The 27997-nt window shown below is 45.8% G+C and overlaps 1 protein-coding gene across 1 annotated transcript in view; it reads right to left on the bottom strand.

Annotated features, from left to right (window-relative positions):
• LOC126485103 (breast cancer anti-estrogen resistance protein 3 homolog) overlaps positions 1-27997 on the bottom strand; it is a 1126433-nt gene that overhangs the window by 757871 nt on the left and 340565 nt on the right. The window lies entirely within an intron of this gene.

Raw genomic sequence — 27997 nt, 5'->3', positions numbered from 1 at the left:
ACTCGGGTACGCGCGCCGGCCCCGGATCGAATCCGCCCGGCGGATTAACGACGACGGCCGGTGTGCCGCCCAGCCTGAATGTGGTTTCTAAGCGGTTTTTCACATCCTACTAGGTGAATACCGGGCTGGTCCCCACGTCCCGCTTCAGTTACACGACTCGCAGACATTTGAAACATACACACTATTTCACGATTTACTCTAGACGCAGACAGCTGGGGTACACTAATCCTGTCCCTGGGGGTATGGCGTCGCGGCAGGAAGGGCATCCGGCTACCCCTTCCATTAACCATGCCAAATCCGTACTTAACCCTGGCGACACTGCGCACAATGCGGCATAAAGGCAGTAGCAAAAGAAAGAAAGACTATTATTGGAAAGCCTCACTTAGTTCTAAATAAATTTTACTGTTTTAACCACCTGTATGTACTTTCGTATTTGATGTATAACTGACTGAAATGTTATTATGTAACTTTGGATGAGGGAAAAAGGAAAGGAAACGAATTATTGATGTCAGCGACTTCGGGACTTTATGCAGAATCAGCGGCGACGAGGGACAGTGTGTGCCGGGTCGGGATCCAGACCGGGGATCTCCTGCTTTCTAGGCAGTTGGGTTAATCTCTGCACCAGCCGACAGTGTTTATCGCAGTGGCGTATACTAACTCGGTACGCCCCCAGGCCGACCAACATTCCCACTTAGCGCTTCCTATCCGCGGCCGCCGTCCATGATCTCCATACTCGATCATTTAAGATTCCCACAAGTGGTCCAACGTCATTGCGCATCCGCACTGAAGGTGCTGGACTCTGTATGAATGCATAGCGTTTGTTCTTTCGGATACATCCAGAAGAACAGGCACCACGCATTCATACACTGAAGAGCCAAGGAAACTGGTACACCTGCCTAATATCGTGTAGGGCCCCCGCGAGCTCGCAGAAGTGCCGCAACACGACATGACATTGACTCGACTAACATCTGAAATAGTGCTGGACGGAACTGACACTATGAATCGTGCTCGGCTGTCCATAAATCCGCAAGAGCACGAGGGGATGGGGATTTCTGCTGAATAGCACGTTGCAGCACATCCCAGGTATGCCCAGTCCTCTTCGCGTCTGGGGAGTTTGGTAGCCAGTGGAAGTGTTCAAGTTCAGAAGAGTCTTCCTGGAGCCACTCTGTAGCATTTCTGGACGTGTGAAGTGTGGCACTGTCCTACTGGAATTGCCCAAGTCCATCGAAATACATAATGGACGTTAATGGATGCAGCTGATCAGACAGGATACTTACGTACGTGTCACCTGGTAGAGACGTACCTAGACGTGTCAGGGGTGCCATATCACTCCAACTACACACGCCCCACACCATTACAGAGACTCCAGCAGCTTCAACAGTCTCCTGCTGACATGCAGGGTCCATGGATTCATGAGGTTGTCTCCATACCCGTACACGTGCATCCGCTCGATACAATTTGAAATGAGACTGGTCCGACCAGGCAACACGTTTCCAGTCATCAACAGTCCAATGCCAGTGTTACGGGCCCAGGCGAGGGGTAAACCTTTGTGTCCCACAGTCATCAAAGGGTAGACGAGTGGGCCATCGGGGCCGGAGTCGCCGAGCGGTTGTAGGCGCTTCAGTCTGAAACCGCGCGACCGCTACGGTCGCAGGTTCGAATCCTGCCTCGGGCATGGATGCGTGTGATGGCCTTAGGTTAGTTAGATTTAAGTAGTTCTCAGTTCTAGGGGACTGGTGACCCCCAGATGTTAGGTCCCACATTGCTCAGAGCCATTTGAACCATTTGGAATCCCGTAGTTTTATCACCGTTTCTATCGCTTGTTGGTAGACGCAGTGTGGCGGCTGTCAGCTGTGCTGTTCGGATGCAATGCTTCAAGCTACAAGGGGTGCCCAGGCGATCACTCTTACTGGCAGTTGTGAGCGGGCAGAAAGTCACGGTTTATCTTCTGCTGCCGCAGCTCTGGCCCCTGTGTCGATCTTGGCACACCGTACACCGAGGTGATAAAAAGTCATGGGATACCTGCCAGGCATAGTGCAGCAACGTGATGTAGCATGGACTCAACAAGTCATTGGAAGCACCCTGCTGAAATATTGAGCCATGCGGCCTCTATAGGCGTCCGTAATTGAGAAACTACCGTCAGTGCAGGGTTTTGTGTGCGAACTCTCGATTAGGTTCCGCAAATGTTCTGTGGGAATTATATCGGGTCATCTGGGTGGCCAAATCATTCGCTCGAATTGTTTAGAATGTTCTTCCAAGCAGTCGCGAACAACTGTGACCCGGTGACAAGCCACATTGTCATCCATAAAAATTCCATCGTTGTTTGGGAACATGAAGCCCAAACGGCTGTAAATGGTCTCTTAGCGGCCGAACATTAACATTTCCAGTCAATTATCGGTTCAGTTGGGTCAGTGGACTCAGTCCATTCCATGTAAACACAGCCCACACCATTATGGAGCCACCACCAGATTGCACAGTGCCTTGTTGACAACCTGAGTCCATGGGTTCGTGGGGTCTGCGCCACATTCGAACCTCACCATCAGGTCTTACCACCTGAAAGAGGGACTCATCTGACCAGGCCAGTGTTTTCCAGTCGCCTAGGGTCCAGCCGATATCGTCACGAGCCCAGGAGAAGTGCTGAGGCGATGTAGTGCTGTCAGCAAAGGCACTCGCATCGGTCGTCTGCCGCCATAGCCCATTAACACCCAATTTCGCCGCACTGCCCTAACTGATACGTTCGTCGTACGTCACACATTGATTTCAGCGGTTTTTTCAGGCGTGTTGCTTGTCTGTTAACACTGACAACTCTACACAAGCGCTGCTGCTTTCGGTCGTTAAGTGAAGCACGTCAACCACTGCGTTCTCCTCGATGAGGGGTAAGGCCTGACATTTGGTACTCTCGGCACACTCTCGACACTGTGGATCTCTGAATATTGAATTCCCTAACGATTTCCGAAATGGAATGTCCCATGCGTCTAGTTGCAAATACCATTTCGCGTTCAAAGTCTTAATTCCCAGCGTGTGGCCATAATCACGCCGGAAACCTTTTTACATGAATTACCTGAGTACAAACGACAGCTCCGCCTATGCAGTACAGTTTTATACGTCGTGTGCGTGATACTACTGTATACGTGCATATCACTACCCCTTCACTTTTGCCATATCACCGTATTATCGTGAGGAAGCAGTACACAGAACTGTGACTTTATTATATGCTACAGCGAAAATTCTCAGATTTGTTATTTATCTGCATGGACTTGATTAAAAGTTAATGGTGTACTTTCAGATGTTCTGATGGCTCTGAGCAGTATGGGACTTGGCGTCTGAGGGCATCAGTCCCCTAGAACTTAGAACTACTTAATCCTAACTAACCTAAGGACATCACACACATCCCTGCCCGAGACAGGATTCGAACCTGCGACCGCAGTGGTCGCGCGGTTCCAGACTGTAGCGCCTAGAACCGCTCGGCCATCCCGGCCGACTTCAGATGTTCGGACGAGTTGTTCTTTACATTTCACGCACACACCAAAAATGCTACTTGATTACATTAACCCTATGGAGCATGTTGCAGCTTCGCACCCACCGGAAGCAGTGGAAGAGCTTCACCACGAAACTTGTAGAGTGCTTATCAATGCTTAGGTCCAGCAGGAACGAGTAGCTCTTAGAAATCTGCTGGAGGACAAATCGTAATCCTGCAACCCTACTACGGCAACGCGACGGTCCTAATGTCACGTGTGGACTACCATAAATAAAATGGTTTTCCATATTTTGAATGACGTTGCCTACAACCAGATAGACATCTGTCCTACGAATGAAATCGAGAGGACGATGACGACTCTTGTCGAAGAGTCAGGCTTGCCTCGTAACGTCTTCGAGGGGAAACGCGAACACTGCATTTGCAACAGCGCTCGCTTTGTAATCCACCTAATTGCGGCTTCGGAATACGGATATTGTGGTCAGTTTCGATATAGTATACTGTATCTAAGGGAAAGAAGTCGGCTCAATGCCCGGATGTACACCATTAATCAATAACGTGGAGAAAACCTGATTGATTAAAGGTATCAGCAGCATATTCAGCAAATTCAAGGCAGAGTACGTTAATTATATCACAGCTGTTACATACAGTTTCAGTAGGCTTCCGCAAGATTCGAAAAATGTTTATCCCAAACTGCAGAATTTCGAAGCAAGCTTCAAATTCTCCTTCAGGCGAACCCATTCCACTGCCGCAAGTGTACATTAAGCATTGCCAGTTGAGTCACAGCAATGATATTCACTGAGGTGAGTGATTGTCGTCCGTCTCGTTGGCTTCACGGATGCCGGCATGGTAGCTCAGCGTGTTCGGTCAGAGGGTTGCCCTCTGTCATAAAACACTGAGTGAATAATCAACGATGAACTTCAGAGGCCGTCATAGGACGTCCGCCCCGAACAAATGTACGAACAATAACGAACGAAATGAGATTAAAAAAAAAAAAAAAAAAACGTAGTGCGGTTGATTGCTAACCCAAGGGACTTGCGTTCGGTTCTCGGCCGGGTCGGGTATTTTCTCCCTCGGGGACTTGGTGTTGTGTTGGCCTTACATTATCGTATTGTCATCATTGACGAGAAAATCGTCTCATACACATTGTCGTATGGTCTTTCCTCTGTTGAGATGGTTGCATGAGATACGACAAGAAACCCAATACATTGAAATAAGAAAAATTTAAAAAAAATGACCATCTGGAGCGACCTAAAGTGGAATGACAACATAAAACAAAGAGTAAAAAGCAGATGTCCGGCTGAGATTCCTGGGAGAATCTTATGGAAATGTAATTCATCCGCGAAAGATGTGGCTTGCGAAACATTTGTTCGATCGATTCCTGAGTAGCACCACTTCCGAATGGAACGGAGAAGGAATTAAATGATAGTGGGGTCACAGGAACCCTCTGTCACACACAGTAATGTGTCTTGAGGAGTCACAGATGTAGGTCTAGACCCTGATTCTGTGCAGGTTTACCACCTCATAATTAGCAACGAAAATATCTACTGCAACTCGCAGCAAGTAGTCAACATAACTCCAGATATGTCCAACTGTAAGTTAATCAAGTTCGTTCAGGCATCAAGGTAAGCTGGGTAGCTGTCTGTACGTGAATACAGTAAAAGTATGCCCGCCTCCTGCAACCTCCGAAATACGACAGCCTACGCACTAAGTCTGCAACCTTTTCGCACATGAGTGGAGTTGCATCAGACGTCAAGTCTTTCATCTTTTCACTACGTGGGCGTTATCCAACGAGACATTGACTAATCGCAGCACCAGTGACATATCGTTTCTTGTGCGTTTAAAGTGTCTGCCCCCGTCTCTGTCAGTTGTAGAAGACATTCGAACAACGACTGATTACACCTGTCGAGGTTATCAGCCCACAAACATCGCAAGCTGCTTCTTAATCCCTGCTTATTAAATTTTACTCGAGTCTTCGCACCGAAGTTTTATCTTTAATAGAAGAGATAACTGTAGATGTCGTACTAAAATTCTTGCTGGAAGTCCTTACTAAAATTCATTTAAGCTTTATTTCCGTTGGACAGCCATGTCAATACTATGTGGAAGAATTTATCCTCCGGAACTTGTTGCAATAGAGAAACTCAGTGTAATAAGATGTTGTACTGCGAAATGTAACAATCACAACAATAATGAGAATAACTGTAATACAGTATAGCCAAAAAATTTATTTCATTTTAAAAAGATCTTCAGTTAGTCACTAACAGGTGTCAAATCTAGTGGAAGCCTATTGACTTTGTGTGTTAGAGGGAGCTGTACACATTTTTAAACAGTATGTAGTGATCGCAATTTTAAGAACGCTTCTCTGCCTCGTATTTATACTATTGTTTTCCTTAAACCATGTATGCGTTGAAAAACCACAACTCTCAGAACGCCCCATGAAGTCAGCAATACAGACCCTCAAACTGTTAAGCAGAGGACGACACGACCTTCGTAAATGTTTTTGTGCCGGAAATGTGCCGACCTAGGATGTTACACCACAATAAACGAAGAATACAAAGTAAAAAGTTTCAGTGTGTCGATGGTCCTGACTATGGAGAATATTCTAATCGTAAATGTTCTGTCATTCCTAAAGCGTGGTTTATTAATCGCAGTAACGAAACAGAGTACAATTCAAGTTTTCAAGGGCGAAGCCAAAGTCCTTTCTAGACTTCGTTTAATCCTCCTCAAACTATCTTCTTACGATCGTCCACTTTTTCTCATATTCATCTATTGGATTTGCAGTTAAAATTATTGGACTTGGCGTTTTCTTGTGACCCAAACATGTTTCCGCACTTCTGTGCCATCGTCAGTTGGATTTGTTTATTGAAAAAGTGTAAAAAGTGAACATAGTTTGGACTGTAACTGATTTAACAAAATAACGGCTAGAGAGAGTTTTTGTTCGTTTTTCTCCTTTCCTTGATCGCACATTATATGGTTTTGCAGGGCCATCTGTATTGTGTCCTGCGAAACCACATAATGTAATATAAAGGTAACAATAAAAACAAACAAAAACTATCTCCAGGCCTCATTTTGTTAGATCAGTTACAACCTAAAATACATTCACTTTTAACGGTTTTTCAATAAACAAAACCCACTGTCGATGGCACAGAGATGCCGAAACATATTTGTGTGTGTGTGTGTGTGTGTGTGTGTGTGTGTGTGTGTGTGAGAAATCTTATGGGACTTAACTGCTAAGGTCATCAGTCCTTAAGCTTACACACTACTTAACCTAAATTATTCTAAGGACAAACACAAACACCCGTGCCCAAGGGAGGACTCGAACCTCCGCCGGGACCAGCCGCACAGTCAATGACTGCAGCGCCTTAGACCGCTCGGCTAATTCCGCGCGGCCGGAAACATATTTGAGTGACAAGAAAAAAGAGTGTTTTGCATAAAAGACGGAGCCCATATCTCATATGCTATGAATTCAATAATGTGCAGTCGATGGTTAAATTTTCGATCAGTGTCACCTTCACTGTGAAAGATGACAGCCTATAACCTACGGCTAGCTGAGGTATCTCGGACCCTCGGAGTTTTCGAGAGTAAATATTAAGTTCTAAAATGTTTGACACATTTTTCAACAAAACATATATTCTTGGAGATGCGGTTAGTCTAGTGCAGCTAAATATGTGTTACTGCCCGATATTGCTACCACTTTTCAAGTGCTTTGATATAGCTCCAAGTACATTCACGCCAACAGCCGTAGACGAACAAAGCAAATTTTAGTACCTGTTCTCAGCCAATCGATTTTATCCAATTTTATTACCATACACTGGAAATCTAAAGCAATATTAGAACTGTGTGAAATAGTGTGCTTTGTTGAGGACAGCTTAGATAAGCCATTTATGCCAAATATATTGCTCAAAACAGAAACTAGATTACTTAAATTTGCACTTTTCAGAAATTGTTTAATTTTACAGTAGAGCTAGATCGGTCTGTACTTGAGGTGCAAATACAGTGAGAAATCGACTTACTGTGACAAAAAAGTTAATTAAAATGCTGAAAACAGAAATCTGAATTATAGCCCAGAAAAACGATTGTTTTACATCTAATTTCAGTTTCATGTTACAGAAACAAAAAGGCAACGATGACTTCATAGCAACGATATTAAAAATACTTTAATACACACATCAAAGAAAGTTTTGCATCACCCTGGTTCCCAGAACTCCTGAAGATAGACGTTGACTGTGGATATTGTATCACAGACACAGTCCCTTTGACTGTTCAGAGATATCACTAAACCCGCCCAAAAGATGTAAATAACCATGCACGAGCAGCGCGTATTAGACCGAACGGGTCCGACAGCCGATCATTTCCAGTCATCCCACCAGGAAGCAGGTACACCATGCCTAGACAGTCCATATCGCGGTTCGATCGCGTCCGCATTGTTACTTTGTGCCAGGAAGGGCTCTCAACAAGAAAAATGTCCAGGCATCTCGGAGTGAACCAAAGCGATGTTGTTCAGACATGAAGGAGATACAGAGAGACAGGAACTGTCGATGGCATGCCTCGCACAGGCTACCCAAGGGCTGCTACTGCAGTGGATGGCGCTACCTAGGGATTATGGCTCGGAGGAATCCTGACAGCAACGCCACCGTGTTAAATAATGCTTTTCGTGCAGCCACAGGACGTCGTGTTACGACTCAAACTGTGCGCAATAGGCTGCATGATGCGCAACTTCACTCCCGACGTCCACGGCGGTCCATCTTTGCAAACACAACACCATGCCGCACGGTACAGATAGGTCCAGCAACATGCCGAATTGACTGCTCAGGATTGGCATCACGTTCACCGACGAGTGTCGCATATACCTTCAACCAGACAATCGTCGGAGACGTGTTTGGAGGCAACCCGGTCAGGCTGGACGCCTTAGAAACACTGTCCAGCGAGTGCAGGATGGTGGAAGTCCCCTGCTGTTTTGGGGTGCCATTATGTGAGGCCGAGGTACGCCGTTGGTGATCATGGAAGGTGCCGTAACGGCTATAGGATACGTGATTGCCGTCCTCCGACCGATAGTACAACCATATTGGCAGCATATTGGCGAGACATTCGTCTTCATGGACGACAATTCGCGCCCCCATCGTGCAAATGTTGTGATTGACTTCCTTCAGGATAACAACATCTCTCGACTACAGTGGCCAGCGTGTTCTCTAGATATGAACCCTATCGAACATGCCTGGGATGGATTGAAAAGGGCTGTTTATGAACGACGTTGCCCACCAATCACTGTGAGGGATCTACGCCGAATCCCCGTTGAGGAGTGGGACAATTTGGACCAACAGTGCCTTGATAAAGTTGTGGATAGTATGCCACTACGAATACAGGCATGCATCAATGCAAGAAGACATTAGACTGGATATTAGACGTCCCGGTGTGTACAGCAATCTCGACCACCACCTCTGAAGGTCTCGTTGTATGGTGGTACAACATGCAATGTGTGGTTTTCATGAGCAATAAAAAGAGCAGAAATGATGTTTATGTTGATCTCTATTCCAATTTTCCGTTCAGGTTCCGGAACTCTCGGAGCCGAGGTGATGTGTGTATTATGTGAAATAGAGATGATTTTCGTTTTGTAATGTTGGTGGTTGACGTTGTCTTGGTAAGAAAGTAGTCTCATTTAAGATGAATATGGAATAACATAATTGTAATATGTTTTAGAGGATTTAAATAAGATTTGAGATTTGTAAGAGTAATAATATATTTTTTTGAGCGTCTGCCTGTTTTGTAGACACAAGAAGCATCGTCTGAATTAAGAATTGTACTCTGATGTCAGAGATGGCATCTTGCGTTTAGTTATATTTTATTCGCAAATAACCACCTTTGGTTGGAGTCAGAGTTGCTGGATTGACTGAGCAGTTGGCTGTGTGCAAAAACTCGCGTCACATTCGTTTTGTGAACTTTAGGTTGACGTTAGTGTATCTCGCACATTGACAGTCTGAATAGGTCGCTCAGAAGTCATCGAAGGTAACAAATAAGTGGTAGTCAGATCACATTTTGTTTCGAATCATGTTGTCCTGCGCCACCAAAATTTGCCGCTAATACTTCGAAAATGAATTCTGGACGTCAAGGCATTGCTGCGGAAATGTGAAAGATGACTAGGCTTTTCACTTCTACACAAACAACTGAGATTGGAACTGATGTGCGATATGAACAGAACCGTGGGGTCAACTCTATTTTCTTTATATGCAGATACTGTGGCCTAGTCTCTAGTAGTCTCAGGGGCCATTTCTGATAGAAGACTCAACGCAGAAACGTTGGTAAACCTTCTCTGCTTATAGCACTAATTATAATTAATTGCTGCACGCGAATACATTTCATGGAAATGTGGAAGATGTTAGCTGTCGTGACTACAGAGGAGAACATAAATCGGAATTTCTCTCCCGCTGTTATTAACACACTACAGTTTGCCCCCGCGCATTAATCTCCCACATGTCGTCAGAAGGGTATTACACGTTTCTGAGTCCTGAACACTACAGAGCTGATTGCGGCAGCGGGAGTGTGTTGAATTATTAGGTGTCTTTCCAGAGAAAACAAGTTATCTGTGCCAGAGGCAGAAACTGGCGACCGCACTATCTCGCTGCTAGTCGTTTAGATACACGCTGCGTTCACGGGGTCACGCGCTTCGTAGGCGCTCCAGGGCTTCGTGTTCCCTTCCCTCTTCCGTGTGTAAACTGCGTTCCGTACATTGACGCCCATCGATGTTACAAGTGAATGTTCTGCAGAGTGATTTGACGTCATGAAATAGCGGCGATGAACATACCGGGTCGTGTGAATTACACACAATAAGAAGCCGATAACAGACCATGTTGCTTCTATTTGCTTGTTTGTGCTGTCATGTACCAAGATAGGACAGACCTGATTGTGTGCTAGGTGTCAACTCACTCTGCCGTCCGTAACAGGCAGGGTTCAGGGCACATGTACTCGCCTATCGTTACGTGTACAAACAGCTCTAGCGTACAGGGCCACTGCCTACCATCCAGCGGGTGATTACAACCTTACTACCCAACGGAGGTACGTAACGCGTATGCTCTTTAATGTGCGTACGAAATGTGATGCGACATTGTGCCTTCAATACGCCAATAAATTAATAAAAATTACCGTGTCTGAAGCCGTATTACTTACACTTACACCGGAAGTCGCAGATTATGTATTATAACTTTAAAAATTTAACGGAGAAGGATTAAGATTATGACTTTTAAAAGTAATGCCCTGTACGTTGTACACTGAGGTGGCAGAAAGTCATGGGTCAGCGATATGCACACATACAGATGGCGGTAGACACGCGTACTCAACGTACACTACTGGCCATTACAATTGCTACACCAAGAAGAAATGCAGATGATAAACGGGTAATCATTGGACAAATATATTATACTAGAACTGACATGTGATTACATTTTTACGCAATTTGGGTGCATAGATCCTTAGAAATCAGTACCCAGAACAACCACCTCTGGCCGTAATAACGGCCTTGATACGCCTGGGTATTGAGTCAAACAGAGCTTGGATGGCGTGTACAGGTACAGCTGCCCATGCAGCAACACGATACCACGGTACATCAATAGTAGTGACTAGCGTATTGTGACGAGCCAGTTGCTGGGTCACCATTGACCAGACGTTTACAATTGCTGAGAGATCTGGAGAATGTGGTGGTCAGGACAGCAGTCGAACATTTTCTGTATCCAGAAAGGCTCGTACAGGACCTGCAACATGCGGTCGTGGATTATGCTGCTGAAAAGTAGGGTTTAGCAAGGATCGAATGAAGGGTAGAGCCACTGATCGTAACACATCTGAAATGTAACGTGGACTGTTCAAAGTGTCGTCAATGCGAACAAGAGGTGACCGAGACGTGTAACCATTGGCAGCCCATACCACCACGCCGGGTGATACGCCAGTATGGCGATGACGAATACACGCTTCCAATGTGCGTTCACCGCGATGTCGCCAAACACGGATGCGACCATCATGATGCTGTAAACAGAACCTGGATTCATCCGAAAAAATGACGTTTGGACTTCGTGCACCCAGGTTCGTTGTTGAGTACACCATCGCAGGCGCTCCTGTCTGTGATGCAGCATCAAGGATAACCGCAGCCACGGTCTCCAAGCTGATAGTCCATGCTGCTGCAAACGTCGTCGAACTGTTCGTGCAGATGGTTGTTGTCTTGCAACCGTCCGCATCTGTTGACTCAGGGATCGAGACGTGGCTGCACGATACGTCACAGCCATGCGGATAAGATGCCTGTCATCTCGACTGCTAGTGATACGAGGCCGTTGGGACCCAGCACGGCGTTCCGTATTACCCTCCTGAACCCACCGATTTCATATTCTGCTAACAGTCATTGGATCTCGACCAACGCGAGCAGCAATGTCGCGATACGATAATCCGCAATCGCGATAGGCTACAATCCGACCTTTATCAAAGTCGGAAACCTGATGGTACGCATTTCTCCTCCTTACACGAGGCATCAAAAGAACGTTTCACCAGGCAACGCCGGTCAACTGCCGTTTGCGTATGAGAAATCGGTTGGAAACTTTCCTCATGTCAGCAAGTTGTAGGTGTCGCCCCCGGCGCCGACCTTGTGTGAATGCTCTGAAAAAGCTAATCATTTGCATATCACAGCATCTTCTTCCTGTCGGTTAAATTTCGCGTCTGTAGCACGTCATCTTCGTGGTGTAGCAATTTTAATGTCCAGTAATGTAGTTATGTGGAGATGAAGGGACTTTAACCACAGGATAGAATAGGATGGAAAGTTGCATGGGACTGAGGACCGTACATCTACATGTACATCTATACCCAGCAAACTACCTTACTGTGTATGGCGGGGTGTAATTTGTGTACCACAGCCATTGCCCTCTTTTCCTTTACCAGCCACGAATGGTTCGTTCACGGAACGATTGGTGGTAACTTGCGTGTAAGCTTGAATTTTTCTAATTTTACCTTCATCGCCTTCAACCTTTCCTACATACGTAGGAGGAAGCAATATATCGCTCGAATCTTCAAGGAGCCTACGCTCTCGGAACTTTAACAGCAAAGTACGTCTGTAATTGGAGTTGGCTGATAGTCTCCGTGAAGCTTTTTGCATTTATTAAATGAACCTATAACGAAATGTGCTGCTCTTCTTTGGGTCTTCTATATTTCCTGTATCAATCCTATCTGTTGCCGATACTACAATGACGAGCAGTATTAAAGTACTGGTGGAACGAACGTTCTGTAAGCTACCCAGTTTGTTGATGGATTACATTTCCTGAACATTCTTCCAGTGAATCTCAGTCTGTCTTCTGCCTTCCCTGCGATTAGTTTTATGGGACCGTTCCACTTTAAATCGTTTCGTACGTGTACTCCTAGACACTTGTTGGGGTGACAGCTTCCAGTGGCTGTACTACAATCGTATAATCGTACAGCAATGGGTCTTGTGCCTCTTTATGCACAGTAAGTTACATTATTTTTTTAAAAAAGAAAAATCTTTATTCTTCAAACTACATGATATATATATTAACACACCATCTAATACATTAGTGGGTCCTAATATACATACATATGTTACAATACTGCAGCTTATCTGAATTAGTTACTAGGAAAGTTTGTTATTTCTATTTTCACATTTGATTACCTTTAGAGTCAACTCCCAATCTCTGTATCAACTGTTGATCTTCTGCAGGCCTTCCTGCATTTCGCTACAACTTTCTTGCGTCGCGACTTCTTTGTATACAACAGCATCATTCGGCCTCATGGAACTTCCGACATTATCCACTAGGTTAGCGGTAGCCAAACTGCCTCCTACCGCCGACTAGTGGGCGTTCCTGCTTTCACGGTGGGCGGTAGGGAGCAGAGGTTTTAAAAATATATTCATTAGGTTCACATAAAATTCGATCACACAATATTTAATAAGCAGTTACTACTATATGCTTTCACTTGCTGTAAGTCTGCGTCATAAATTTTATAAAATAATGTTATTTTCCTGCTTTATCACCATTACTGTTGAACTAGTAGGTCGATAGAAAAGTTCACTTGTAACAGAGATGTAAAAGTGGGTGTTCGCTGTAAAAAAAATTGATGCCCTGTGTGGTGTCACCGCCAGACACCACACTTGCTAGGTGGTAGCCTTTAAATCGGCCGCGGTCCGTTAGTATACGTCGGACCCGCGTGTCGCCACTATCAGTGATTGCAGACCGAGCGCCGCCACACGGCAGGTCGAGAGAGACTTCCTAGCACTCGCCCCAGTTGTACAACCGACTTTGCTAGCGATGGTTCACTGACAAAATACGCTCTCATTTGCCGAGACGATAGTTAGCATAGCCTTCAGCTACGTCATTTGCTACGACCTAGCAAGGCGCCATTACCAGTTACTATTGATATTGTAAAACATGTACCGTCAAGAGCGATGTTAACCAATTATGGATTAAAGTTAAGTATTCCAGCAGCTACGTACGTTTTTTGTTAGTCTCATTTCCTTGACCTGTTCCAGACCTCACGCCAGCCTGCGTGAGCTAAAACGCGTGCCTTTCGGCTTCCTCTCATAGAAGGTTGGCTCTCTTGCCAATCCACAACACCCTGCACAACGTTGTTTATATACAGGATGTTAGGGATAAAGTCCAGGTATTTTTATTAGTGACTGAGGACTGTGTACTGATCAACATTACATCAGCATTCACTTCATTTGCAGACTAATGATTATGTCTATTAGGAGTACTTATGTTTTTAGGTTGGTCAGTACCTAAAAATACGCATGGCAACAGCAAGTTATTAATTATATGAATCTGTTGTGCCTGTTCTTTCGGACATGTCTGAAGGAACAGACAGCAAGCATTCACATAACTGATTCGTCTTGATGGACAATGAATCCACATCTTTCATTACGGATGCACATTTACATTCGACCTCCAGCAGGAATGTAAAATTTGCGAGCATGGAGGTCATGAGCGGGAAATGCGGACAGGTGGCGCTAGTTGGGAATGTGAGTCGGTCGAGGGGGGTTCCGAATCTACAATAAACAGTTTCTGGGTAGTGCAGAAGTCAACGCGACTGTTTAGTAAGCAGGAGAGACCTGCGTTCGAATCCCAGTCCGGCATACATTTTCAATCGTCGCAACTGATACCGCACAAAGTCCCGATTCAGCTGATATAACGAGTTCCGTCCCTTTTCTTTAGCTTCCCCCCCCCCTCCCCCCTCCCACCCTCTGCCACTTCAATTTACAACCAATTACTGTTTGTTTCCCCTGGGCAGCAGGTCTGCTATTGAAGTTTGGACGCAAAACGGTCAGTCTACATCGACAGCCATTGTATCCTTCCTGGCGCAGGTCTGATCAAACAGAAAATCTTTTTCTTTCTTTCTTTTGCTACCGACTTTATCCCGAATTATGCACAGGGTCAGCAGGGTTAAGTACGGAATTGGCATGGTTAATTTTAAGGCGTGGCTGGATGCCCTTCCTGCCGCCACCCCATACCCCCTGGGACGGAAGTAGTTTACCCAAGCTGTCTGTGTCTAGTGGAATCGTGAAATGGTGTGAATGTGTTTCAAATGTCTGCGAGTCGTGTAACTGAGGCGGGACGTCGGGACCAGCCCGGTATTCACCTAGGAGGATGTGGAAAACCGCCTAAAAACCACATGCAGGCTGGCCGGCACACGGGCCGTCGTCGTTAATCCGCCGGGCGGATTCGATCCAGGGCCGGCGCGCCTACCCGAGTGCAGGAAGCAGCGCGTTAGCGCTGTCGGCTACCATGGCGGGTTCTGATCAAGTAGCAAATATTAGGTAGTAAATTATCCTTTCGGGAAGACTTTTAGATGCACAGAAAAAACAACCAACAAACTGGAGTGAATACATATTAAGCTAACGGTGATCACAATAACTCCACTTATAGCCTTAACAGTCTGCATGTTGTGAAAAGTTGTCGTCCTATAACAATCGCTTGGAGTACGCTCGAAGAAGGAGAAGAAGAACAACAACAACAAGAACAATAACAGGGAAGAGTCCTCGAGTTTTAGCAAGTGAATGGTTATTTGACAATACGTCGACGATCGCCGGTAAGAACATCTACAGCTGAGACACTAATATCAACTGGACGTTCGAGTTTGTGCTGGAGGCGGACCCGTTTGGGAGGCAGACGCGGATTGCAGATGTTGTGCTCCGAATGTTGTGGTGACGTAGCGAGAGACGCTCAGCTCAGCACAGCTGCGAGCTGAGGTCGCGGCCTCGCCCCGAGCTTCTACTGTCCTCGGGACTTTGACGAACGGCCGCTATCTGCCACGGGGACGCGAGACTAATCGCCGTGCTGCTCGGCGGAGGATGGAGCTGTCGGCAGGAGGAGCCAGCGGCGATAACCCGAGACCCCGCGTCCCTCGTCAGCGGCCGGCGGCGAGGTGGGACGCGCGTGCCGCGGCTACAGTCTCTGGTCTCTGAGGCCGGCACGGTCAGCAGGCGTGCCGACCCGTCCTCACACGGGACGTGTTCCTCGTCGTGAAGCACGCCAACCGTGGCTTTACACATTGGGTGGTGCGCGCTGGTACACCACACGGAACATCACGTGCTCTACATCGTTATATGCGACCGCAACGTTCTCCGAAGCCGATTGTTGGCCGTATCTGGTGCGCAAATCACAGTTGTTTTAAGAAAAGAGTCGCATATTAAAAATGTTCAAATGTGTGTGAAATCTTATGGGACTTAACTGCCAAGATCATCATTCCCTAAGCTTACACACTACTTAACCTAAATTATCCTAAGGACAAACACACACACCCATGCCCGAGCGAGGATTCGAACCTCCGCCGCGACCAGCCGCACAGTCCATCACTGCAGTGCCTTAGATCGCTCGGCTAATCCCGCGCGGCAGAGTAGCAAATAAAATGCCTACACTGATTCTCCAAGCATGAAAACGATCATAAATGGACACCGACTCGACAACACTGAACAAGCCAAGAAAAAAAAACGAGGGAGGAGCTGTCAGCCATTTCTAAAGATGACTACAAAAAATTTTTAGAACAGTGAAAGCATTTTTCAACTCACGAGTGATTCCTTCCGCTGGTAGCATTATCCGACTCACGAGTGATTCCTTCCGCTGGTAGCATTTTCCGACTCACGAGTGATTCCTTCCGCTGGTAGCATTTTCTAACTCACGAGTGATTCCTTCCGCTGGTAGCATTTTCCAACTCACGAGTGATTCCTTCTGCTGGTAGCATTTTCCAGCTCACGAGTGATTCCTTCCGCTGGTAACATTTTCCAACTCACGAGTGATTCCTTCTGCTGGTAGCATTTTCCAACTCACGAGTGATTCCTTCTCTTGGTTTCATTCCAACTCACGAGTTATTCCTTCCGATGGTTTCATGCGGTTCCTTACAGCCACCCTCCGCTATGCTAGACAGTTCTTATTCGTCAGTACACAAGGTGTGCTTGGTCTTGGTGTTGCTGTGTTTGATCCTCTGCGTTTGGACGCCAAAATCACATCAGCAACAGTCGACCTCGTGATCTTCATAATGGTTGAAATGTCCCTGATGGGTTTGTTACTCAGGTGACATCCAGTGACTACCAGAATGAAATTTTTCACTGTGCACCAGAGTGTACGCTGATATGTGAGAACTGTGGTAGCGAGGGTGGATGGTCGACTTCGGTTTATTGGGAGACTTTGAGGAAAGAGTGGTTCACCTGTAAAGGAAACCTCGTGTAGGACGCTGGTGCGACCTGTTCTTGAGTACTTCTCGAGTGTTTGGGATCCGTATCAGGTCAGAGTGAAGCAAGACATCGGAAGAATTCAGATCCGGAGTGCTAGATTTGTTACCGGAAGGTTTGAACAGTATCTAAGTGTTACGGAAATGCTTTGGGAACTCAAATGGGAATCCCTCGAGGGAAGGCGACATTCTTTGCAAGAAACACAGTTGAGAAAATTTAGAGAACCGGCATTTGAAGCTGACTTCCGAAAGAATCTAAAGATACCAGAAATTAGGTGTCATACGGAGGCATATTGACAGTGACTTTTCCCTCGGTCTGGAAAGGAAATGACAAGTAGTAGCACAGGGTACCCCCCGCCACGCACCGTACGGTGGCTTGCGGAGTATCTGTGGAGATGTAGATATGAAACTTTCTGTTAGATTTCATTGTGGAAACATCTGCCGAAGAGCATCTGTCTGGAAGATAGGAGATGAGGTTCTGCCGGAAGTAAAGTTGTGAGGACGGATCGTGAGTCGTACTTGGGTAGCTCAGTTTATACCTATACCATTAAAAAAAGTTAAGGAAGTCAACTAGGAAAAAAGTTGGTTGAAGCATCCTGACATGATACATGGGTTCGCGCCCCATTACAATCTTTTTTTGTTTCACTATCGCGGTTTCTAATAGGTTGTGGGAGTTTCGTATGAAATTAATAGACATACGAGGGTAATCCCAAAAGTAAGGTCTCCTATTTTTTTATAAGTACAGAACTCTGTTTGTGTGGCAGTTGGTCACACTCTTATGAAGAGTGCTTCACGCGCTGTGTGTAAACATGCGCACGCCGTGCTGAGGCGCTCAGTCTTGGCATGGGAGCCGTTGAGAATGGAGCTCCCTTTGGATGTAACCGGCAAGTGCGAATTGCGCGCATTTATTCGGTTTTTGAACGCAAAGGGCACTGCACCGATTGAACTCCATCGCCAATTGATGGAAGTGTATGGTGAGTCGTGCATGGATGTCAAAAATGTTCGTAAGTGATGTAGAGAGTTTGCAGCTGGTCGGACCGAAATTCACGACGAACAAACGAGCGGGAGACCGTCAGTTTCTGAGGAGACAGTGTTGAAGGTTGAGCAAAGCATGCGTGAAGATCGGCGGATCACCCTGGATTATGTCTGCACGTTGGTTCTTGAGGTTTCCCGAAGCACCGCTCACAGAATTTTAACGGAAACATTGAACTACCGGAAGGTGTGCGCAAGATGGGTGCGACGCATGCTGACTGAGGACCACATGCGGCAACGAGTTGATACTTCCCGCGCATTTCTTCACCGCTTTGCATCCGAACAGGACAACTTTCTGGACTCAAGTGTCACGGGTGACGAAACCTGGACATACCACTTTACACCTGAGACCAAGCAACAACCACGCCAGTGGCGGCATCCTTGTTCGCCAAAGCCGCGGAAATTCAAACAAACACATGCTGCCGGTAAAGTCATGACAACCATTTTTTTGAGATCGGAAAGGGGTATTGTTGGTCAACTTTACGTCCACTGGGACCACAATTAACGCTGACAGGTACTGTGAGACACTGAAAAAACTCTAACGGACAATTCAGAACCGGAGAAGAGGAATGTTGAGCAAGGGCGTACACATTCTCGATGACAACGCTCGCCCACACATCGTTCGGCAAACCGTTGCTCTCCTGGAACAGTTTCAGTGGGACTGACTTGGCGCCCAGTGACTATCTCCTGTTCCCTAAGTTAAAAGAAAATTTGGCCGGAAAGCGATTCAGCTCCGACGACGAGGTGAAAGAAGAGGTTCATAACTTTCTGAACAGCATGACGGCGAGCTGGTATGACATGGGCATACAAAAACTGCCACGGCGTCTACAAAAATGCATCGACCAAAATGGTGATTATGTCGAAAAATAGCTAAATGTTCAAGCTGTAAACTGATGTAAAATATTGTAGAAGTAAACAGGTCTATGTGCTTACAGCCGGCCGAAGTGGCCGTGCGGTTAAAGGCGCTGCAGTCTGGAACCGCGGGACCGCTACGGTCGCAGGTTCGAATCCTGCCACGGGCATGAATGTTTGTGATGTCCTTAGGTTAGTTAGGTTTAACTAGTTCTAAGTTCTAGGGGACTAATGACCTCAGCAGTTGAGTCCCATAGTGCTCAGAGCCATTTGAACCATTTTTTTATGTGCTTACAAAAAAAATAAGAGACCTTACTTTTGGGATTACCCTCGTAATTTCAGTAATAATAAAAAAAAAATTGGTACAGCACTTTCTCGTGCAAGGCAAAGGCCCTGATTTCGAGTGTCGGTGTGGCACATAGTTTTAATCTGCCAGGAAATTTCATCCACTGACTAGCCTCTCCTGAGAAGCCCATTCTACTGTTACTGCTTCCCTGCTGACAAACATTGGCGGATCGTCACACCTTGTGGTCAATTCCGTGTTACACACTGGCGTCCGGATACATTTGTTCAGACAGCGTACGGTGGTGGGACCCGTGTGTCTCACTGGTCACGGAAGGGTTGAGCAAAAGTACGTGTCGCGGGAGGCTCCGTTTCCGAGTAGTCGGCGAGCAGACGCCAGCGCCTCGCTGGCAGTCGGGGGCGTGGCCGGCGGCCACACAGACAGACAGACAGACAGACGTGCTGCTGTGGCTCCGGGAAACCGGAGAGGCGGCAGCTCCGGCCTGGCCATCTGATGAGGACGCGCCGGGTCCAGAGGGTTATCTGGAGCGCTCTCGCTTCCAGCCGCCTCACGCTTCCACGTGCACCAACAGTCCTGCCCGCTCCAGCCTCACGTGGCCTTCCGGCTAGGGCTGAGAAAAACCGACCCGTTAAAACCGATACCGGTATTTTACTTATGAATAACCGGTATTTGTTTGGTATCGATTATAACAGGTGTTTTTATTTTTTACTAATAACCGAGTACTGGAAGACCTAAGTCGGAACAAGGCCCCGGGACTAGACAACATTCCATTAGAACTTCTGACAGCCTTGGGAGAACCAGTCCTGACAAAACTCTATCATCTGGTGAGCAAGACGTATGAGACAGGCGAAATACCCTCAGACTTCAAGAAGAATATAATAATTCCAATCCCAAAGTAAGAAGGTGTTGACAGATGTGAAAATTACCGAACTATCAGCTTAATAAGTCACGGCTGGAAATACTAACACGAATTCCTTACAGACGAATGGGAAAACTGGCAGAAGCCAACCTCGGGGAAGATCGGTTTGGATTCCATAGAAATGCCGGAACACGTGAGGCAATACTGACCCTACGACGTATCTTAGAAGATACGAAAGCCAAACCTACGTTTCTAGCATTTGTACACTTAGAGAAAGCTTTTGACAATGTTGACTGGAATACTCTCTTTCAAATTCTGAAGGTAGCATGGGTAAAATAGAGGGAGGGAAAGGCTATTTACAATTTTTACAGAAAGCAGATGGCAGTTATAAGAGTCGAGGGGCATGAACGGGAAGCAGTGGTTGGGAAGGGAGTGAGACAGGGTTGTAGCCTCTCCCCAATGTTATTCAATCTGTATAGTGAGCAAGCAGTAAAGGAAACAAAATCAAAATTCTGAGTAGGTATTAAAATCCATGGAGAACAAATAAAAATTTTGAGGTTTGCCGATGACATTGTAATTCTGTCAGAGACAGCAAAGGACTTGGAAGAGCAGTTGAACGGAATGGACAGTGTCTTGAAAGGAGGATATAAGGTGAACATCAAGAAAAGCAAAACGAGGATGATGGAATGTAGTGGAATTAAGTCGGGTGATGCTGAGGGAATTAGATTAGGAAATGAGACACTTAAAGTAGGAGTTTTGCTACTTGGGGAGCAAAATAACTGATGATGGTCGAATTAGAGAGGATATAAAATGTAGACTGGCAATGGCAAGGAAAGCGTTTCTGAAGAAGAGAGCAGACCGGGGTAGCCGAGCGGTTCTAGGCACTACAGTCTGGAACCGCGAGACCGCAACGGTCGCAGATTCGAATCCTGCCTCGGGCATGGATGTGTGTGATGTCCTTAGGTTAGCTAGGTTTAAATAGTTCTACGTTCTAGGGGACTGATAACCTCAGATGTTAAGTCCCATAGTGCTCAGAGCCATTTGAACCATCTGAAGAAGAGAAATTTGTTAACATCGAGCATAGATTTAAGTGTAAGGAAGTCGTTTGTGGAAGTATTTGTATGGAGTGTGGCCATGTATGGAAGTGAAACATGGACGATATATAGTTTGGACAAGAAGAGAATAGAAGCTTTCGAAATGTGGTGCTACAGAAGAATGCTGAATATGAGATGGGTAGATCACATAACTAATGTGGAGGTATTGAATAGGATTGGGGAGAAGTTTGTGGCACAACTTAACTAGAAGAAGGGATCGGTTGGGACGATATGTTCTGAGGCATCTAGGGATCACCAATTTGGTACTGGAGGGCAGCGTGGAGGGTAAAAATCGTAGAGGGAGAGTAAGAGATGAATACACTAAGCAGGTTCAGAAAGATGTAGGTTGCAGTAGGTACTGGGAGATGAAGAAGCTTGCACAGGATAGAAGGATAGAGTAGCATGGATAGCTGCATCAAACCAGTCTCACGACTGAAGACCACAACAACAACAACAACAACAACAGCAACAACAACGAATAGCCGAGCAAAAAAAAAAAAAAAAAAAAAAAAAGAAACGAAATATCAATTAGCGATAGCAGCAGCGCTAATTTTTTGGTTTTCAAATAAACCTTTCTTTTTTAAAAAAGTAGTAATTTTTATTTGTAAAATTTGCATTGTTTTCACATATTGCATTATTATAGGGAATGGGAAAAGGACTCAAAACTATTTTAATAACAATATCGACGGAAACGAGCTAGAAACGCATGGCATAAGAATTTATACAGCACTGCTGAGATAATAATGTGTCTGCTCCCGTATGTCGTGGCTTACGGCACGTGTGTACGTGCAGACTGCCACACTTGCCCGCGCCTCGTCTATACCGTAGTTTCTAGCTGTCCTCGCAGGACAGAATAGCACCAAGCCCTGGCTGGAAATTTTTCTTACGAAGTGAAATAGTACTGAAATATAGTGCTTCATTTGCTTTAAAAGAGGAAACATTTGTCTGCCATTTCTATGAAATAATAAGAGATGGCCGCGAGGGATTAGCCGAGCGGTCTCAGGCGCTGCAGTCATGGACTGTGCGACTGGTCCCGGCGGAGGTTGGAGTCCTCCCTCGGGCATGGGAGTGTGTGTGTTGGTCCTTAGGTTAATTTAGGTTAAGTAGTGTGTAAGCTTAGGGACTGATAACCTTAGCATTGAAGTCCCTTAAGATTTCGCACACATTTTTTTGAATAAGTGATGAAGGAAATAATGGTAGCAGTAATAAATTAAAAACTTAACAATTCACTCATAGTACACAATAAAAACAGAAAGTCGCTGATCCGCTGCCTGTGTCTACATATTGTACCTTTATCTACTTGTAACCCTTGGGAACGGACAAATTAACACAAAAAACAAGAGTTTTTTAAACTTAGTTTTTACACTTTAGGACTGACTATTCGTGATGCCCAAATAGTGGTATCATCCCCAATTATAACATGATTTTTGACCAGCACACAAGGACACAGTTGTGCTACCCTGAGGTAACAAAACTCCTGAGAAACACCCTTTCGGTCTCAGTTCGCTGCTGTTCTTGGTGGGCACCACTTCGTGACCAGCACCGTAAAACTCTAGTTGTTGTACGAACATCCCTGACAGTTGTAGTGAGCTGGGCACAGCAGCTGCGCGCGCTTACTGCAACCAATCACGTTAACGACTTTATAAACGTCGTTTCCATGGCAACGTCTCAACTTACCAGAGCTATAGAGACGGCAGCTGTTTTCGCCTGCAACTGTCGTCGTTGCGAGCTAACAACAGGGGTTGTTACGCCGACTCTTTTATAATGCGGTATTTGCCGCCTTTTTCGCGATGCCTGTGTTTGTTTCTACCATCTTGGAAGCAGTCTTGCCGTTCAGTTACCATTCAGCTTTACCCAAGATGTTTGCAGTAGAATGCTTGCAGCACATCCACCCGCGACCAAGCTGCAGTTTCACATTTGCACAGCATTTGCTGTAAGACAAGACACCCAGTGCCTCGACGGTCCACGGAGGAGAAGACTATAAGCTGAGGTCAATTTAATATAATAGTAGGTTCAAATGGCTCTAAGCACTATGGGACCTAACATCTGAGGTCATCAGTCCCCTAGACTTAGAACTTCTTGAACCTGACGAACCTAAGGACATCACACACATTCATGCCCAAGGCAGGATTCGAACCTGCGACCGTAGCAGCAGCGCGCTTCTGGAGTGAAGCGCCTAGAACCGTTCGGCCACACCGGCCGGCTATAATGGTAGGAGAAGCAGTGACAACCAGAGCTCCATCAATTCTTGCAATTCAATTTCGACATGTTCTAAATATATACAATACCAAAAGTAGCCGCCAAAGCAGAGTTACTAAAGGAAGCCTTCCGAAATGCCTTCAACAAAGAGACGAAGTAAATATTCTGGAATTCTAATCAAGAACAGCTGCCAACATGGGTAACCTCGAAGTAGATATCCTCGGAGTAGTAAAGCAACTTAAATCGCTAAATAAAAGCAAGTCTTCTGGTCTGGACTGTATAGGAGTTAGGTTCCTTCCAGAGTATGCTGATACAGTAGCTCCTTTTTTTAAGAAACATATACAACCATGCCCAAAGACTGTAAAGTTGCACAGGTCTCACTAATATTCAAGAGAGGTAGTAGGAGTAATACACTTAATTACAGGCCCATATCATTAACGCCGTCATGCAGCAGGATTTTGGAACATATTTTGTGTTCGAAGATTATGAATTACCTCGAAGAGAACGGTCTATTGACACGCAGTCAACACGAGTTTAGAAAACATCGTTCTTGTGACACACAGCTAGATCTCTACACCCACGAAGTATTGAGAGCTATTCACAAGGCATTCTGTGTTTCTAGATTTCCAGAAGGCTTTTGACACTGTACTACACAAGCGGCTTGTAGTGAACTTGCGTGCTTGTGGAATATCGTTTCACTTATGTGACTAAATTCGTTATTTCCTATCAGAGAGGTCACAGTTCGTTCTAACTGACGGAAAGTCATCAAATGAAACGGAATTGATTTCTAGCGTTCGCGAAGGTAGTGTTATAGGCCCTCTGCTGTTCGTTATTTATATAAATGATTTAGGAAACAATCTGAGGAGCCGTCTTAGGTTGTTTGCAGATGATATTTTCGTTTATTGTCTATCAAAATTATCAGAAGATCAAAATAAATTGCAAAACGATTTTTCAAAAATATCTGTATGGTGCGAAAGTTGGCAACTGACCCGAATCAACGAAAAGTGTGAGGTTATCCACGTGAGTGCTGAAAGGAATGCATTGAACTTCGGCTACACGATAAATCAGTCAAATCTAAAGGTCGTAAATTCAAGTAGGAATTACAATTACGAACAACTTAAATTGGAAATAAATCGAAAATGTTGGGGAAAAAGGCAAACCAAAGACTGCGTTTTATTGGCAGGACGCTTAAAAAATATAACAGATATACTAATGAGACTGCCTACGCTCCTATCGTCCGTCCTCTTCTGCAGTCCTGCTGCGTGGTGTGGGATCCTTACTAGACAGGATTAACGGAGTACATCGAGAAAGTTGAAAGAAGAGCAGCACGTTTTGTATTGTCGATAAATAGGGGAGAGAGTGTCGCAGACTTGATACAGGATTTGGGGTGGACATCATTGAAAGAAAGGCGTTTTCGTTGCCGCGAAATCTTCTCGCAGAATTTCAGTCACCAACCTTCTCCTCCGAATGCGAAAATATTTTGTTGACACCGAAATACATAAGGAGAAACGATCACCACCATAAAATAAGGGAAATCAGGGCTGGCACGGAAATGTGAAGGTGTTCGTTTTTTTACGCACGCTGTTCGAGATTGGAATAGTAGAGAATTATTCTGAAGGAGGTTCGATGAACCCTTTGCGAGGCAGTTAAGTGTGATCTGCAAAGTATTCATGCGGACGTAGACACAGATGAGATTTCGGGCCGAGAGAGAGCTTGGACACAGCTTGAGATTTCCCAAGCAGCAACCTAAGCTGTTGGACTCCTTCAGTGCTGCTCAACACAGCGCTAACCACGACGGTTACAATGGCCTTCAGGCGCTGGCTGCGCTGGCTGGGACAGCACGCACCACCGCGGCGTGTTTACCCACAGTCCAGATGTGCTCGGAGTGATCCGCTGCCTGCAGACCCACCGTACTGCCGCCTACCACGGACTGCCTGGGCACCCAGCCAAGGCACTCACTCATCCGCCCACACTCACGCCGCCTGACTGTCACGCAGCACTTCCAGAGAGAGTAATTGATGTCTACCAATCTCTGCACTGATGCCAATTGCTGGACTTGTAATTATCCCTGAGTGAATCCGGTGTGGCCCTGCTATTAATAGCGCCTGCACGGAGGGAGACGTCAACTTAAGTACTCCCCAACCATCATTTATATGATTGTCCATCTTGATATCGAACGAACAGGAACAAACAGAAACGTCCGACCAATGTCGACCGGCTTAAAACGTTGCGGGTTAATAGTCGAAACAATTGCACCAACAAAAGCTGTTGCAATGTACTGGTGTCCATAATTAAAGTTCCAGTTTCAAAAACTGTAGAAAGAGAACCTTTGCTGAGAATGACGTCAAATTTGAACAGTGTAATAGTGACGCGAGGGCAAACGTCATGGAACACAAAAAAATTTGCGAAAATTTTACCAACAGATGTAATCATAGCGTACATGGCATTGGCTATAAATAACAGATTAATCACGATGAAACGACTATGGTTTGAGTTGCACATTAGGCTATCCATACTGTTCAGTGTGCGTGACTGCGCAAGATCTGGAGTCAACAGTTGTGGCACTAAAATTACCAAATATGCAGCAAGCAGTCGCAAAATCATGTTTTATTTATTCATTCGATTTGCAAAAGTGAATAAATAAAACATGATTTTGCGACTGGTTGCTGAATATTTGATAATTTTATGGTTTACGGTCGCTGCACGACTTCGGAACCACATGGAGCCCACCATTCGTAAGTTGTGGCACTGTTACTTAGGTAAGCCCACCCACCAAGCAACACAGTACAACATCAGGTGGGAAAAATTGGTTTGTAATTGTCCTGAGACCGAAGTCAGCATAAAAAGCAAAATGACACAGTTATTTAATTGCCATGGTGCCAAAAACTGCAAAAAAGGGAAAATGACATCGGTTTCTGTTATGAGAGTGGCGCAGGACTGTCTTCTGCCAAAAGTTGAAATCGAGAAGTAGCACGTTCCTCGCCAGATCGGAGTGTCTTGGGGGTCACGTTCAGAGTGCGTTGCGCAATGCGTACCTTCAGTTCGCTTATGTTCTTAGTGTGGTGTCACCGCCAGACACCACACTTGCTAGGTGGTAGCCTTTAAGTCGGCCGCGGTCCGTTAGTATACGTCGGACCCGCATGTTGCCACTATCAGTGATTGCAGACCGAGCGCCGCCACACGGCAGGTCTAGAGAGACTTCCTAGCACTCGCCCCAGTTGTACAACCGACTTTGCTAGCTATGGTTCACTGACAAAATACGCTCTCATTTGCCGAGACGATAGTTAGCACAGCCTTCAGCTACGTCATTTGCTACGTCCTAGCAAGGCGCCATTACCAGTTACTATTGATACTGTAATCATGTACCGTCAAGAGCGACGCTCATCATTAATGGATTAAAGTTAAGTATTCCACCAGCTACGTCCGTTTTTCTAAAGTATAATTTCCTTGTCCTGTTCCAGACCTCACGCCAGCCTGCGTGAGCTAAAACGCGTGCCTTTCGGCTTCCTCTAGTATACCGGTGTTGGCTCTCCTGCCAACCCACAACACTTAGAGCGCTGGAAACAACATCTTTCGGATCATCCCACAGCCAGAAGTCGGACTAAGATCAGGTGGAATGAAAGGTTTTAGAGAAATGACGGATGACAATTCTAGCATTTCCGAAATGCCTCTGCAGCAGGCGCTTCACTGGCTGTCCAATGAGTGGAGGAAAGGATGTGTGTGATGTCCTTAGGTTAGTTAGATTTAAGTAGTTATAAGTTCTAGGAGACTGATGACCTCAGAAGTTAAGTCCAATAGTGCTCAGAGCCATTTAAACCATTTGAGCGGAGGAGCGCCATCTTGCATAAAAATGATCCTGCCCTCACATCCATGCTGCTGAAGGGTTGTTATGACGCTGGTGCGCAAAAGGCTCTGATAGTGTTTACCAGTGACGCTGCAGCTAACACGACACGCATAACTCAACTCCTCGAAAAAATACGGCCCTACCACAAACGATGCCGTCAATCCGCATCACACAGTCATCTCTGCGGAATGGTGGTATCGGTTGATGTACGCGCGGATTTTCCGTTGCCCATATTTTACAGTTCTGCGTACTGACATGTCCTTGGAGACAGAAATTGGATTCGCCTGTGCACAGAAAGTTCCATGACTATTCAATGTCCAATTACACGCGAGCGATAAATTCCGGAGCGAACGTTTGTCTTGTTGGCGGGTCAGCAGGAAGCAGCTCCTGAACATGGGTGATTTTGTATGGGTAGCAATGGGAGATGTTTCGTATCATTTTATGCACCGTACTCGCAGACACGTCCAACATGGGGGCAGTTCCCGTGCACTGCATATTCGCACACCAACGCTCGACCCTTCGTACATTGCTGTGGCCACTTGCTCGACAGATGTCGAATCAACTGCTTTCCTCCCTCTGCCACATTGCACTTCAAAAGAACCTGTCTTTTCGAATTTTGTAATTATTTTCTCCAGAC

This window comes from Schistocerca serialis, chromosome 6 (genome assembly GCF_023864345.2).
Source record: "Schistocerca serialis cubense isolate TAMUIC-IGC-003099 chromosome 6, iqSchSeri2.2, whole genome shotgun sequence".
NCBI lineage: Eukaryota > Metazoa > Arthropoda > Insecta > Orthoptera > Acrididae > Schistocerca > Schistocerca serialis.
The sequence above is the reverse complement of the archived record's forward strand: the minus strand, read 5'-3'. Positions and strand labels throughout refer to the sequence as shown.